The sequence below is a fragment of the Pan paniscus genome, chromosome 4 (assembly GCF_029289425.2).
Source record: "Pan paniscus chromosome 4, NHGRI_mPanPan1-v2.0_pri, whole genome shotgun sequence".
NCBI lineage: Eukaryota > Metazoa > Chordata > Mammalia > Primates > Hominidae > Pan > Pan paniscus.
In genome coordinates, this window is record NC_073253.2 from 152,461,160 (window position 1) to 152,476,384 (window position 15,225).

Here is a 15,225-nt window from a genome sequence, read left to right on the forward strand (position 1 = left end):
CAATGGGGGCAGGGACCCTGTCTTTTGTACACCAGTGCACACCCAAGTCCTGGCACGGTACTTGGAACAGGATAGGTAATCAATAAAGACTGGGTTGATAAAAGAGCACTTGGAAATCATGTGGGGCCAATAAGATCCGAAAGCGGCCGAAGCTCTCGTCCTCGGGTTGCTGCAGGTGTGGTTCCCGGTGATGGAGGCCGTGGAAGAAGCCTTCCCTCCCTTTCCCGCCCCCAGGGCAGGAAGCCTGGGTGCTGAGCGGTCCTCCGAAACCGAAAGGCAGGTCCTGGGTGCGCCGGCGGTACAGTGGGGAGCGTGAAGAACCCCTCGCCGCAGCCATTTCCTGCCCTTTGTGTGACAGCCGCTGCGGCGAAGGGGCGGGCGCTGGGTGGGGGCGGAGCCGCGGCGGGCGGAGCAGCGGGGCCGGGGCGGGGCCGAGCGCGGCGCAGCGGAGCGGGGCAGAGCATCCTGCGCCCCGGCGCGGGGCCCTGCGGTAGCCTCGGGCCCCTCCCCTGGACCCACCGCAGAGCCAGGTAAGCGGCCCGAGCGGGGACTAGGATGCTGCCGGGGACGGGGATGAGGCCGTGAGGATGCGCGAAGGGCCGCCCCCTCTCCCGGCCCGCGGGGGGCGCTCGGCGCTGTGCCCGGGCTAGCGCGAGGCCCGGCCTCAGGCCCCATGCGGCCCCTTTCCCCCTCGGACCCACCGTGCGTCCCGCGGCACGGACCCTCTGCCCGGGAGGCGCGGGCACATCGCGGAGCTCCGGCGCGGCGGCGGGGGAGCCGCAGCAGCAGGTGCGCGGCCTGGGCCGGAGCCGCCAGCCCGGGAGGAGGCGGTGCTAATCTCAGGGACCGGAGACACCTGCAGCGGCCGCGAGCCCGGCAGCGGCGACATCCTCGGGTCCAGGGACTGCAGAGCGCTGGCCCCTGCCTCTGCCGCCGTGACCACCGTCACCTCCCCCAGGGCCAGCGAGAGCCGCCTGGGCCCGCCTGGCAGCCGCCTCGGGCACACAGAACGTGTGATGGGTGGGGCGAGGGGCGCAGCGTCGATGTTTGGGGGCGGAGGGCTTTGATGAGAGAGGAGCAGGTCTGACCCGCTTGGAAGCTTTCTGGCCTACACTAGCATCGCTCACCAAGCTGGCTGCGGGCACGGTGGAAGTGGGGGAAGGGGATGAGTGGGCTGACTCCTGGGGGAAAAGGTTGTTTTTTTCTTGAGCTCTGAAGAACCAGGAAGATGCTTGCCTGTCTGTTGTGGCGTCTACTTTTCAGGACAGCCCTACCCCTCACCCCAAAGAACAGCCCACCTATGTGCAAAAGAAGAGGAGGAGGTGCTCTCTGCTTGGGGATGGGGGCAGGTAGCATGTTCCACAGAAGTATGGCCCTCTATATCCAGAACCCAGCTGGAAAGGACACTGACAGCCCCGGTGCCTCCCCAGCGCATGGAATCTGATTTTGACCTTTGCTTGCCTACTTTCCCCAGCACAGTGGAAACACTCACCAGGGCTGATGAGCCATCAGCTGTCCTTCCAGCTAGGCCAAGAATGGGACAAGGATCTTTTTCTGCTAGTTCCTGGGTGCCTGTGCCCTCAGCATGGGCAGGGAGACGGAGGCAGGCCTGCTGGCAGGAGGGGCAAATCAGGAGAGTGTCGGTTCCTTTGTTCCCATTTCCTGCCTCCTGTCTGTGTCCCAGTTAGGGCAGTGGGTCTCACCTTACTCTTGGATACAGGCTGTGCCAGCAACCTGGGTCCCTGAGATCTTAGAGGGCAAAAATCAGGTCCATATCTTTGGGCAGGCCTGTGAAGGCCTTGATGGTTGCTTTCTCCACCATTAGACCCTCTCTCTGTGGCCCTCCTGGTGGCCTCCCACCTCCACTTCCATACAGTGCCCTGCCCTTCCCCCAGTCTCCAGTGTCAGAAATGGTTTTCAAGAAAGGAGCCAATGATTGTGTTTATCTTGAAGAGCTAAATACAAAAGAAGTTCCCATTTGATGCAGAGCAGGTGCTTTACAAGTCATTTGACCGGAAAAGAAACAGAGGATGGAGGCATTTTAATGGGAAACAAAGCTTTAATGGGAAACACTGTAGAAATATTTGCTATCACTAATGGTAGAATTTCAAACAGTGAGCTGGAAGTGGAGGTGGGGAGCTGGGTAGTTCTTTTGGGAATGGGTCCCTGAAATGACAATATCTAGCAGCTGTCAGCTCTGTATTTGGCAAGGGCAGCTTTGGCCCTGCAGGCAGGAATGCTGTTAAGAGTGTGTATGCATGCATGTGCATGCGTGCATGTTTGTTTGACTGGTCAGGTGTTACTGTCACCAGAAGGCATTTTTTGAGCACCCAGTGTCCACTTTCGGGATGAGAAACTTGTGTACACAGGGTTCCTCGTTGGCATTGGCTGCCCTTTGCCAAGGCAATTATTAGACCTCAAGAAGATAGTGTTGTTGCTTACAAAGTCAGTGCCTCTAGCTAGTTGTGCGCACTGAGCCTCTGGCTGGGGGCATTAGCTCTCTGCTCACTAAGCTTCTTTATTATATTTCCTGGCCAGTTCTGACCGGTTCTGTAGGCACCCAAGGCTGCCTTGTTCAGTCCCTGCTGGAAAATGAAAAAGGAAAAACTTGCTTTAGGCATTAGGCCAAGAGTCGGATGTACAACCCAGTGGGGTTGGAGAGTTTTACTCAAATCAGATGCTGGCCCAGAGAAGGACGTAGACATGAATTCAAAAACCGGTAAAAGGCCCTGGGAGAACACTACATGACCCCTCTGATAAATCATGCCCTCTCTGATGTTCAGTGGCCTCTGCTGCTGTCATCAACCAGAAAGCTGAATGAGATGATGAACAGGCTACAAGTTAATTAACGGGAAAAGCGCTCCTGGAAAACAGTACGGGTTCCAGTCCCTACGTTTAAGGATTGGACTACACTCTCAACGCAGCTTCTTTGGACCACTGTTGGCCCCAGGGGTCCACCAAGAGCGTCACAAAATGGCCTTTTGTAGCCTCCATGTGGCCACCGTAACAATGAGTCTATTTCTTTACTGGCAAGTATTAATTATTCACTTGTAATTGACAAAGCCAGACATCAGTCACCTCACTGGAGTCTTTATGAAAGGCTTTTGGTCCTGTCATTCTGAGGAGCAAAGCCATGCCTAGGGTCCAGGGGATGGCCCCTGCATCAGTAGTGAGATGGTGGGAGAAGGGGGGCAGGCTGCTGCCTTCTTGGCAGTGAATGGAGGCAGGGGAGGAACTAGAATATGTTTGGATGCTCTTACTACCTGAGGGGTGCATGAAAGTGCCAAGCAGAATGCTTAGCACATAGTAAGTACTAGCATATTTATGTATTTATTGTTATAATGTATTAATTACATAATCATTAGGAATTTGGCTCATGTATGTAATCAACCCTTGGCTATTACCAGCCCCTCTCCCTCCAGAGCTTTCCTGAATTTTGCTTTTTTGAGGGAAGTTGGTCTCTGTGACCAGTAAACCCAGCCCCAAGTTTACCGGCGGAAGGAAGGGAAAGTTAAGAGTGAAAGGGCATGAAGTGAAAGGCTTCAGGTGGGAAGTGCTCTTAAGTAGCACAAGAGAGGTGGGTGGAACCTGAGTAGGCAGGGAGAAGTGGGAGGGAACAAGCCAAGCAGAAGCCCAGGGCCATTCTCACATTTCAACACGTAGAGTTAAGGAAGGGCCTCTTCCTCTGTGAGAATTCAGCATTTTGCAACCATCCAAAAATGTTGAGGGCATGCTTTGCTTCCAGGGCAGACAGAGCAGCACAGTGAGCATGGGACACAGGATCCCTGACTTGCTGTGTGCCCTTAAACCAGCCACGACCTCTCTGACGTTCAAAATTGAGCAATGGAAGGCAGCCTGCCCAACTGTTACCTGCCTGTCATCATGAAAGCCTGCGGATGAGGTAATGTCTGTAAATCCCAGTCTGAGAAAAAAAAAAACCGTGGAAATAGAGAAGGAGCCTCCTGAATGTGTGACTCTTTTGGGTAAATGCCCTCCATTCCTTAAGAAACAATTTATTAATTATATATTGTGTGTCACTTTAAGAAGATGGATCTGTGGCCTCTCTGTACTGTTGAGCCAATGGGAAGCTTAAAGGCACTTTGTGATTCACAGATTCTGTCAAGGCCCCTGGATGGCCTTGTCTGTACAAAGACACTTCAGAATTCAGTCAGTGGGTATGGGACGCCTCCCAGGATGCAAAGAGCTTAGATATTGGCTTTCTAGCCATGGGCATTATGCTAAGGGCTGTGTGTGATGTACCTCAAAAAATAGCCATTTAAGCCATACTTGGGCCCTGGCAACAGAGGGTGCAAATTCTTGAAAGAAATTGTTTTGAGAAGGCAGAGCTTGAGTTCAGGCAGAATTTCTTGCAGGGATCATTCTGGTTGCGTGGCATTTTGATAGACTTTGGGCAACTCAGATACAGGCAGTGAGAGAGGGAAGTAAATAGGACCTTCTGGCGAGATGCCTGAGAAAGACCCAGTGATGACTTCATCAGTAGACCTTTTGATTCTGTTTGCGTCATTATTTGGTCATTGTAGAGCAATGCTTCTTAGGCTTTAATCTCTAGGTAAAACAGAGGTGTGTTTAGTCTGTCCATGTTCTCTGTTTTCTAAGTAAGGCAGGAGGTGAGGTCCTCTGCAGGAAATAAAGGTGATGGACTGGTTAGGAAACTTCAGGAGACTTCAGGGTTTGGAACAGTTGCCTCTGTGGGTGGAATAAGAAATCAACTGGGGAAGAATGAGAGAATTGTCTAACTTCACTGAAGGCCTGGCTGAGATCAAAGAGAATTTGCAGGGCTGACCCTCAGAGAAGACATGCAGTAACTCTTAAGGAATATCCGAGAACTATTTTTGATTTGTGCTTTTAAAATATGATGCTTTAAGATTTGTTTTGGCAAGATATGAATGGCAAGATAAGAATTCAGAACTAGAGGTCAGCCCCCTATCTCCAAGTCTGTTATACTTCCATATGGGAAAGAGAAACGAGGACCTGCTTCTTAGGGTTTGAAGTGGAAACTATACGACAGAAGGATTTTCTAAAGAACTCTCCTCAGATTCTTATATTGACAAGGCAGCCTTGGATATGGGACCTTAGAGAAGCATGATATTTTAACTTTCTTGTTAATTTTTTTAAACCAGAAGTTAAGAATTTTGGTCATTGGCTCATGCATTCAACAAATCATTCATGAAGTATTAATTAAGCAAGTAATTCCTGGTGTGTGCCTATCTCTGTGCTGGTTGCTATGGGTCAAACTCAGATAAGATGACTATCCTTGGCGTTCTTAGCAATCCAAAGAATTAGTGAAATATAAAGCAGTTTGTCGTGCAGTTAAAAACTGTGGACTCTAGACTGTGAGTGCTAAGGGAGTGAGAGAAATAAAGGTCATTATGGGGCTTGGCTGGTCAGACCTTTGTGGAAAAGGCATGTCTTGATGTGGGCCATGATAGATCGGTAGGATTTGAGAAGGGAAGAAGACAGTCCATAAGGGAGTGGAGACAGTTTAAGCAAAGGCACAAAGGAAGACTATCCTTGGACAGGTTTATTATGCCCTGTATACCTTGGCCACAGAGAATGGTCTGCATGATCCTTAACACGTGTCTTTAAGGAAGCCCTTTGGATGGAATGTCTCAACTGTAGTCATGGTCATTTGCTTTAGAGTTGGGAGGGTCCTGAGAGAGGCCCAAATCCAGTGATTCTTAACTGGTTGCTGTTGTGGTTTTTTTAGTACACAAAATGGACAATGTTGACATGCTGAACACATCAGCCCCCACAGCCAACCCCCCAACTCTGCTCCATTCCTGCCACTCAAGGGAAGAGATGAACATGCAAGCAATAATGTCACACAGAGATCTTGAACCCTCGCCTCACATACAATAAAATGTACCTTGTTTGCAAACCTCAGTGCTTAAGCTATTATTAGCACAAGTTACCCGCAATAACCTTCACAAGGCAGGTTTGGACATCATGGTTGAGAGAGAACCAAGGCTAACCTCCACATTTTACAGACAGAGAAATTTGCCCTTTTAGAGTGAGTGAAAATGTGATTTGGGGGCCTTTGTCTTCATACTGAGCCATGTTCGAGTTGTGGTTTCACATCGATGGAGCTGAGTTCCACGTGCTCCGATCTGGTGGCCAGACCTGAAGCCCTCCTCTTTGTTTCCGTAGCAGATGCATGGCTTCCCTTGTGAGTTTTAGCAGGTGCATCTGAGAGGCAGCTCCTCTCCCCACATACGCGTCATGTTGGTGTTCCTCATATGACAGCCCCAGGGCCCCAGGAGGAGCAAATCAGCAAGCCACCTTGGTGGCATGACTTCCCCTCCTGAGAGCATGAGGCCGTTCCCCTGAGCTGCTGGTAGCTGCCTGGTTTGGTGTCACCACAAAGGCCGCCTCAACCCTAACAACACAGGAAGCAGCTGGGCAAAATGGCAAACGAAGGGGCAAGTCCTTTAGCCCCCACCAAGATCTTTTTCTCTGTCTACTCATAAACAACGAGGAGGATAGGCCTTCTCCAGTGGCCCAAGTCGAGGCTGACTTGATTTCTCGGCTCTGACTGCAGGTCCCCTGTGTGGAGAGAAGCTGTAGGTGATAGGGCCTCTGGTCCCGGAAGACAGGAGCAAGGGACTGAAACAACAAAGACCACCTTGCCAGTCAGTGCTAGGTACCGGCCAGGTGTCTGAACTGCTAACAAGGAGACTTTGGGCGGTTGTCTTCTAAAGCAAATTATTAAATTTTGATCAAGACGATATATACAAATGTTTTAAAAAATCAAATAGTATTGAAAGCCTTATCATGAAAAACAACCATCCAGCACCCACCCTCCCCTAGAGGCTGCCACTTTTAACTCACTGTTTCTTCTAGTAGCTGCCTCCAGATCTCTAAATGATATGCTTACACTGCTGTTTCTTGATTTATCTATTCTGCACGTTGTCTATTTACTTCCTGCTGTGATGGATGGAGATTTCGCTTTCTTACACCATCTCCCTCCCTCCCCTGCCCCCGTCTCTCAAGATAGGAAGAGCTCTATTTTAACCTAAATCAGGTTTAAAGTGTCTACATTATTAATATATATAAATGATGATCACAGACAGCCAAGTAAAGTCCTTTGATTATATTTCCTTTCTTAGAGGGCTTTTCATTTCGCTGCAGAATTTTTGTTGCAATACTTGTCTTTTTATTTATCTATTTATTTATTTTGAGATGGAGTTTCACTCTTGTTCCTCAAGCTGGAGTGCAGTGGCGCGATCTCAGCTCACTGCAACCTCTGCCTCCCAGGTTCAAGCAATTCTCCTGCCTCAGCCTCTGGAGTAGCTGGGATTACAGGCGTGTGCTATGACACCTGGGTAATTTTTTAATTTTAGTGGAAATGGGGTTTCACCATGTTGGTCAGGCTGGTCTCGAACTCCTGATCTCAGGTGATCCACCTGCCTCGGCCTCCCAAAGTGCTGGGATTACAGGCACGAGCCACTGTGCCTGGCCCTGTCCTTTTCTTTTAAAGCTCTGTGTCATATGAGTTATTCTATTGCAGTCCCTTGTCTTCTCAGGAAGTGCAGTGTTAACCCTAGCTCCACCCCTAACTAGCCCAGTGACCTTGCATAAGTCCCTTCTCTTTTCTGAGCCTTGGTTTCCTCATCAGTAGAAAGAGAGCTAGGCTCTCTTCTTGTTCTCATTCTAAACCTCAGAACCTATCACCCCACCCACCTCACAGGCAGTAATATTATTACTCCTCAGTTAATATTATCTGAGGAGTCTTTACTCCAGGGTGGGGCAGCCCCAGGACCTGACAGATGGCAGAGAAACCAAAACAGGCAGGGGCAGGGGGAGGGAACAAACAAGCTAGCTGGGCCTGCCCTGTATGGTCTAGTTCACCCCTGCAGTTTAGGGGGCTGCTCTGTGGGGTGGTATGGTTGTATCTATTACTCTTTTCCTCCCCTGCTATCCCCGTTGGTTTTTGCTCTCCACAGCCTCTGCTTGTAGGGGCATCATTTACAGTCCCCAAACTCCCCAGGCTCCTACTCCACCCCCAGCTCTCTTTATACCCCTTCTGCTTATGTTACACTCAAAGTTTCCCAAAAAGTAGTTATAAAAATACTAACTTTTGGTAGCAGCTTTATTGAAATATAGTTTGCATACTGTACAATTCACTCATTTAAAAAATACAGTTCAGGGCAGGCACGGTGGCTCATGTCTGTAACCCCAGCACTTTGGGAGGTCAAGGTGGGTGGATCACCTGAGGTCAGGAGTTTGAGACCAGCCTGGCCAACATGGCAAAACCCTGTCTCTACTGAAAATACAAAAATTAACCAGGCATGGTGGCAGGTGCCTGTAATTCCAGCTACTCGGGAGGCTGAGGCAGGAGAATCGTTTGAACCCGGCAGAGGTTGCAGTGAGTGAGATCATGCCATTGCACTCCAGCCTGGGGAACAAGAGTGAAACTGTGTAAAAAAAAATAAAAAAAAAAACCGTTCAGTGGTTTTTAATATATTCACAGAGTTGTACAACCCATAATCATAGTCAGTTTTAGAGCATTTTAGCACCCCAGAAAGAAACCTCATGGCCTTTAGCAGCACCACCTATTTCCCCCAACCCCACCCCTTGGCAACCATAGATTTGCCTATTCTGGGCATGTTTAATAAATGGAACAATAAAATACGGGGTCTTTAATGATTCGCTTCTTTCACTTAGCATAATATTGTCAAAGTTTATTCATGTTGTATCAATATCAGTACTTAATTACTTTTTATGGCTGAAAAATACTCCATGTGGCTATAGAATTTTTTATGTATCAGTTGATGCATATGTTAGTTCTGCTTTTTAGCTATTACAAATAATGGTGCCATGAACATCCATGTACAAGTTTTTGTGTGGACCTGTATTTTCATGTCTCTTGGGTTTATGCCTAGGAGTAGAATTGCTGGGTCAAATGGTAACTGTGTGTTTAAAAATTTGAGGAAATACCAATCGATTTTCCAAAGTTACGGCACCATCTTACATTCCCATTAGCAACGGTATTCCCAGTTTCTCCACATCCTTGCCAACACTTGTTATTGTCTGTCCTTTTCATTATAGCCATCCTAGTGGGTGTGAAGTGGTATCGATTTGCATTTCCCTAATAACTAAGGATATTAATCTTTCTGTGTGCTTATTGGCTATGTGTATATCTTTGGAGAAAAATCTGTTCCTTGCCTATTTTTAAAATCAGGTTCTCTTTATTAATGAGTTTTAAGAATTCATTTTTTAAATTTACTTTTATTTAAAATAATTTTTTTGTAGAAACAGGGTATCACTCTGTTGCCCAGGCTGGTCTTGAACTCCTGGCTTAAGCGATTCTCCCATCAACCTCCCAAAGTACTAGGATTACAGGCAGGAGCCACTGTGCCCAGCCAAGAATTATTTACATATTTTATATACTTAGCATATACATGATTTGCAAATATTTTCTTCTATTCTGTGGACTTACTTTCTTGATGGTGTCCTTTGAAGCACAAATTTTTTTATTTTGATGTTTAGTTTATTTTTTATTTTGTTGCTTGTGTTTTTGTTGTTATTACATAATTCAAGGTCACAAAGATGTACTCTTATGAGTTTTATAGTTTTAGCTCTTACATAGATCTTTGATCCATTTTGAGTTAATTTATTATATATTACATTATTTATACCTCACACCATAAAACAAATTTTGCATGTGGGTATCCAGTTGTCCCAGAATCATTTGTTGAAAAGAATCTTCTTTCTACATCTCTTGTCAGTTGACCATAAATGTGAGGATTTATTTCTGGATTCTCAGTTCAATTCCATTAATTTATCATTGTTCATTGTCTTCATGGTAACACCACACAATTTTGATTACTGTAACTTTGAGTATGTTTTGAAATCAGGAAGTGTGAGTCTTCCATTTTTGTTCAGTTCCTCCCACCCCCAAGATTGTCTTGATTATCCTGAGTGAGTCCCTTGAATTTCCATATGAATTTTAGGATCAGCTTGTCAATTTCTGCAAAGAAGCCAGATGAGATTTTCATAGAGATTATGTTGAATCTGTAGGTTAGTTTGGGCAGTATTGCCATGTTAACAATATTAAGCCTTCCAGCCTATGGACATGGGATATCTTTTTATTTATTTAGGTCTTCTTTAATTTTTTCAACAAGGTTTTATTGCTTTCAGAGTGTATGTTTTGCACTTATTTTGTTAAGTTTATTTGTAAGTATTGTATTATTTTTGATGCTACTATAAATAGAATTGTTTTCTCCATTTTATTTTCATATTGTGCATTGCTGGTATATAGAGATACTACTGATTTTTGTATGCTGATATTGTATCCTACAAACTTGCTGAACTTGTTTATGACTTTCAATAGTTTTTAGTGGATTTTTCTCGGATTTTCTATATACAAGACTATGTTATCTGCAAATAGGAATAGTTTTACTTTTTCCTTTCTAATCTAGATGTCTTTTATTTAATTTTCTTGCATAATTACCTTGGCTAGAACTGCCAGTACAATGTTGAATAGAAATGCTAAGAGCAGACTTATTTGTCTTGTTCTTCATCTTGGTGAGAAAGCATTAAGTCTGATATTAGCTAAGAGTTTTTTGTGGCCACTTATTGTCAAGTTGAGGATATTCTCTAATCCTAGTTTTTTGAGTGTTTTTATCATGAAGGCGTTGAGATTTTGTCAAATGCTTTTTCTGTGTGTATTGAGATGATATGGTTTCTGACCTTTATTGGTATAGCTTATTACATAATTGATATTCTGATGTTAATGTTAATCCAGTCTTAACATTCCTGGGATAAATCTCACTTGTTCATGATGCATAATCTTTTTTATATGTTTCTGGATTCAGTTTTGCTGAGGCACTAACTTTTATCGAGCACTTTCTACCAGCCAAGCCATTTACATGGACTAACTCATTTAGTTTTCAAAGCCTAAGAGATAGGAACTATCATTATCCCTTATACCAAAATGAGGAAAGTGAGGCTCAGAAAGGTTATGTCACCTACTCAAGGTCACACAACTAGGTATTGGCAGAGGTGAGATTCTAACTCAAGCTATCCAGTTCACCTCCACACTAAAATGCCTCTCATATGGATATCAGTGGTGGACATGGGATGATTTTCAGATAATACCCAGACCTGTGTTTATGTTCATTACTATGTTTTTTATGGCTCCTCTGTTTATGGAATATAATATTAGTTTTCTCTCTGTGATTGTGATATAAAACTTCCTTCTAAAATGAAAAGTGGCAAAAAAAGAGAATCCCTAGAAAAAAATATTAAGTAAGAATTATCCTGGCAGTTTATGGATATGACTATGTATTCTATACTGATTTAAATTATCTGTGTGGGTTTTTTTTCCTTTTTTTTTTCTTTTTTTTTTGTGACAGAGTCTCGCTTCATCACCCAGGCTGGAGTACAGTGGCTCGATCTCAGCTCACTGCAGTCTCCACCTCCCAGGTTCAAGCAATTCTGCCTCACCCTCCCGAGTAGCTGGGACTACAGGTGCGCACCACTATGCCCAGCTAATTTTTGTATTTTTATTAGGGATGAGGTTTCACCATGTTGGCCAGGCTGGTCTCGAACTCCTGACCTCAGGAGATCCGCCCATCTTGGCCTCCCAAAGTGTTGGGGTTACAGGCGTGAGCCACCGAGTCTGGCCTTATCTGTGCAGCCACCAAGTCCGGCCTTATCTGTGTAGCCACCGAGTCCGGCCTTTTCTGTGTTATTAATAGTGAAGGAGAAGGAATGGAAAAACTAGAAGTAAGGACATGGCCAACTTCAGGTCGTCTCCTCTCTCCTATGTTGTCAGGAGATTGAGGTGTGTTCATGAATTCTTTCATTCAGTACTTCCCCAGTGCCTAATCTGTTTGCGGCACTCTGCTAAGGTCTCTGCATTTTCAGTGATAGGTAAGAAAATGGTCCCTGACCTTGAGGAGCTTTCACATGCATGGTTCTACTCCAGAGAGGGCATGTTATGTTTTATTTCATGGGCAAACTCAGATTGATTGCTGGTGGCTTCCTGGAGCTCAGTATTTCATGAGGATTCTGAAGCTGTCTGTGGACTTAGTGGAAAATAGAGTCATTACCAATTAGCAATGTCTGCCCTGGCATGGTAGGAAGAAGTAGCAGTATTTGGGTTTTATTCTGGGGTCAAGAAAACATCATAGAGTGCATTTACACAAACCTGGATGGCATAGCCTACTACACACCTAGGCTATATGGTATATAGCCTATTGCTCCTGGGCTACAAACCTGTACGGCGTGTTCTTGTACTGAATACTGTAGGCAATTGCAACACAGTGGGAAGTATTTGTGTATCTAAACATAGAAAAGGTACAGTAAAAATATGATATTATAATCTTATGGGAACACCATTGTATATATGATCCACTGTTGACTGAAACATCATTATGAGGCAAATGACTGTAAATTTTTTAATAGGAACAACCTAAATCTCCCTTTTATTTATTTTTATATTTATATATCTATATAATATTTTCTTTGTACTAATATATGTATACATATGTGTATATATATGTATATGTGTGTGCAGTATGTTTGTGTGTGTGTACGTATACTTATATAGCCTCTGGCTGGAGCGCCATACGGACATGGAAAATATTTCCTGGCCTCTTGATGTTCATGAAACACAAAGGTGACAATTACCTAATCTTTCTAGCTTGGCAGAGTTGTGTTCTTCTTGAGGAAGGAAAAAGCAGCCAAATTGGGAAAAAAATATGTTTGGCACCTTTCAAAAAGGTACAAAACCAGGTGTGGTCTAGAAGAAAAGGCATAGAATTGGGAGTCAAGGTATCCTGTTTCTACCCTACCTCTGCCACTAGCTGACCATGTGACCTTGAATAAAAGTGTTTACTTCTCCATAACACAGTGTCCTCAGAAACACAGCAAAAATTATACCTGCTGAATTGAATTTGCAGGATAGTTGTGATTGAGAAAATCAATGTGAAAGATCTATAGAACTGAGATATTAGGGTAATAATAATAAACCTTCCTTTTTTTGGTAGGAGAATTGTTGCAGTATTTAATTCATCCTCTCTATTGAAAACAGGCCACAGACTAGCGAATGTTAAACGAAAGTATGGGAGGCCATTGTTTAAGACTAAGCTCCTGTACTAGGCCCCTAAAAACCAGACCAAATCAAAATGGAGTCACTCATGCTAAATGCCACTCTCTACCTGAGTCAGCATAATAAGCAAATCCTCTCTGCCTTAATCCTTACAAAAAAGTAACCTGAAGTAACTTGATGTTAACTAATCATTTATTTTTCTATTGTTGTGTTTCCTTTTTCCCACCTTACAAAACCCACGGTTTTGCTATTGCCCAATGGGAGCTTTCATTCTATTGTATAGAAAGGAGGTGCTTCAATTCATAAATCACAAATTAAGGACAATTAATTATATAAATTTATTGTAATTTTGTCTTTTGACATATCTTTGCTGGCTACTGTGTTAAGTATTCTACATGCTGTAGTTATATAATCAAAATAAACATTGAGGACAGGCACTATTGTAAAATGTCACCCTTACAAGGTAAGGAAACTGAGGCTTGGAGAGGTTAAGGAACATGCTATTGTTTATATAGCTCATAAGTGGCAGATGACAGATTGAAACCCAGAACTCAAGCTTACCCACTACACTAGCCTAATATTTCACTTCAGTAAAAAGTCTTAATATTTCATTTCTTTCCAGAAAAATCAAACAGATAATGACAATGCATGTATTTTGCTTACAGAGAAGCAGGGTTTAAGCTGTGAATGTCAGAACCTGCATTTCCAAAGCCATGTTCTCCTGGCAGTCACCCTGCATTTATGGGACCCACCCCCCTCTTGCTTGGGGTCTGTCAGTCATGTCTGCCTGGGGGGGCACCTAAAGCCCCCCTTCTCAGAAGCAAATTGCTTGTGTGCCCAATGTTATTATTACTTTTGGTGAAACCAGGCCACCGACTGAGTTTGTTATGAAGACACTGCATTTAAACCGGTCATGAATGCCCCCCACTGAGAAGTTGCAGCTGTGTTTGGTAAATGATGCTCCCAGAACACTGTTAACTTTTAAATATTTTATTAATTTCTTTTTCAAAATGATGAAATGGTCACATGTTCGTAGACCGAATATAAAGAATCATTCTCACTTGGAAGATTGCGTAACAGGCAGGACACTTGGGCAGGAAAGAAGTACGTTCTTATTTTCATTTATACCTCTGTTCAAATTTCCAGAATATTTTTCCTTTCTGATTGATGTGGATTTGGCAGTGCCTACCAGCACTTGAGCTAAAAATGTCGGATTTCCTTCTCCCTTAGGCACTGAATGATCTACCAATGCTCATAGAAATCCACTATAGAAGTTGTATTTGCCAGGGGAGAAGAAAGATAGCATTAACATAAACAGACTCCTAATTTATTTGCTTTGTAGGTTGTTCACTTACTTATTGATTCTCTTCAAGGGATGTTCAGGGGTACTATTATGCTACAGAGGAAAACTTAATGGTTATTCTGGTAAATGAGTATTTTTGTGTGTGTGTGTGTGTGAGATGAAGTTTTGCCCTTGTTGCCCAGGCTGGAGTGCAATGGCATGATCTTGGCTCACTGCAACCTCTGCCTCCTGGGTTCAAGTGATTTTCCTGCCTCAGTAGCTGGGATTACAGGCACCCACCACCACGCCTGGCTAATTTTTTTTTTTTTTTGTATTTTTAGTAGAAATGGGATTTCTACTAAAGAAAAATTGACCAGGCTGGTCAGGCTGGTCTCGAACTCCTGACCTCAGGTGATCCACCCGTCTCAGCCTCCCAAAGTGCTGGGATTACAGGCGTGAGCCACCACACCCGTCTGTAAATGAGTATTTTTTAAGTTTGAGTAGCCCAGAAGAAACCTAGTTACAGGAGAAAAAAAGGGAAGTTGGATAAGAGCTGGGAGCTTATAAACTGATCTAGGGGATTTTATGAAAAATTTGAAACATATATAAAATTGGATGGAAAAATACAGTAATTTCTATGTATGTGTCACACACAATCTATAGTTACTAACTCACTGCTGAATTTGTTTCATTTCTATTCACTCTTCCCCCATCTAGTATTATTTAGAAGCAAAACCCTGTGTCCTTTTATCTATATTTTAGTAGATCTTTCTGGAAGATATAGGTTCTTTTAAAACATAACCTTGATATTATCAAACCTAAATACAATATTTCCTTCATATTATCAAATATCCAGTCAGTACTA

The 15,225-nt window shown here is 44.2% G+C and overlaps 1 protein-coding gene across 4 annotated transcripts in view; it reads left to right on the top strand.

Moving 5' to 3' along the window:
- Positions 1-385: 385 nt before the first annotated feature.
- The window catches only part of CYFIP2 (cytoplasmic FMR1 interacting protein 2), a 129,749-nt gene continuing 114,909 nt past the window's right edge, over positions 386-15,225 (top strand). For 2 of the 4 annotated variants that reach the window (XM_034960877.3, XM_003818984.6), the window contains exon 1: positions 386-530. The gene's annotated coding sequence lies outside the window, so the exon portion shown is untranslated. Of the gene's footprint in view, positions 531-638; positions 790-3,763; positions 3,902-15,225 lie in introns of those variants that run through there. The other 2 variants (XM_034960879.3, XM_034960878.3) reach the window with 2 other exon arrangements.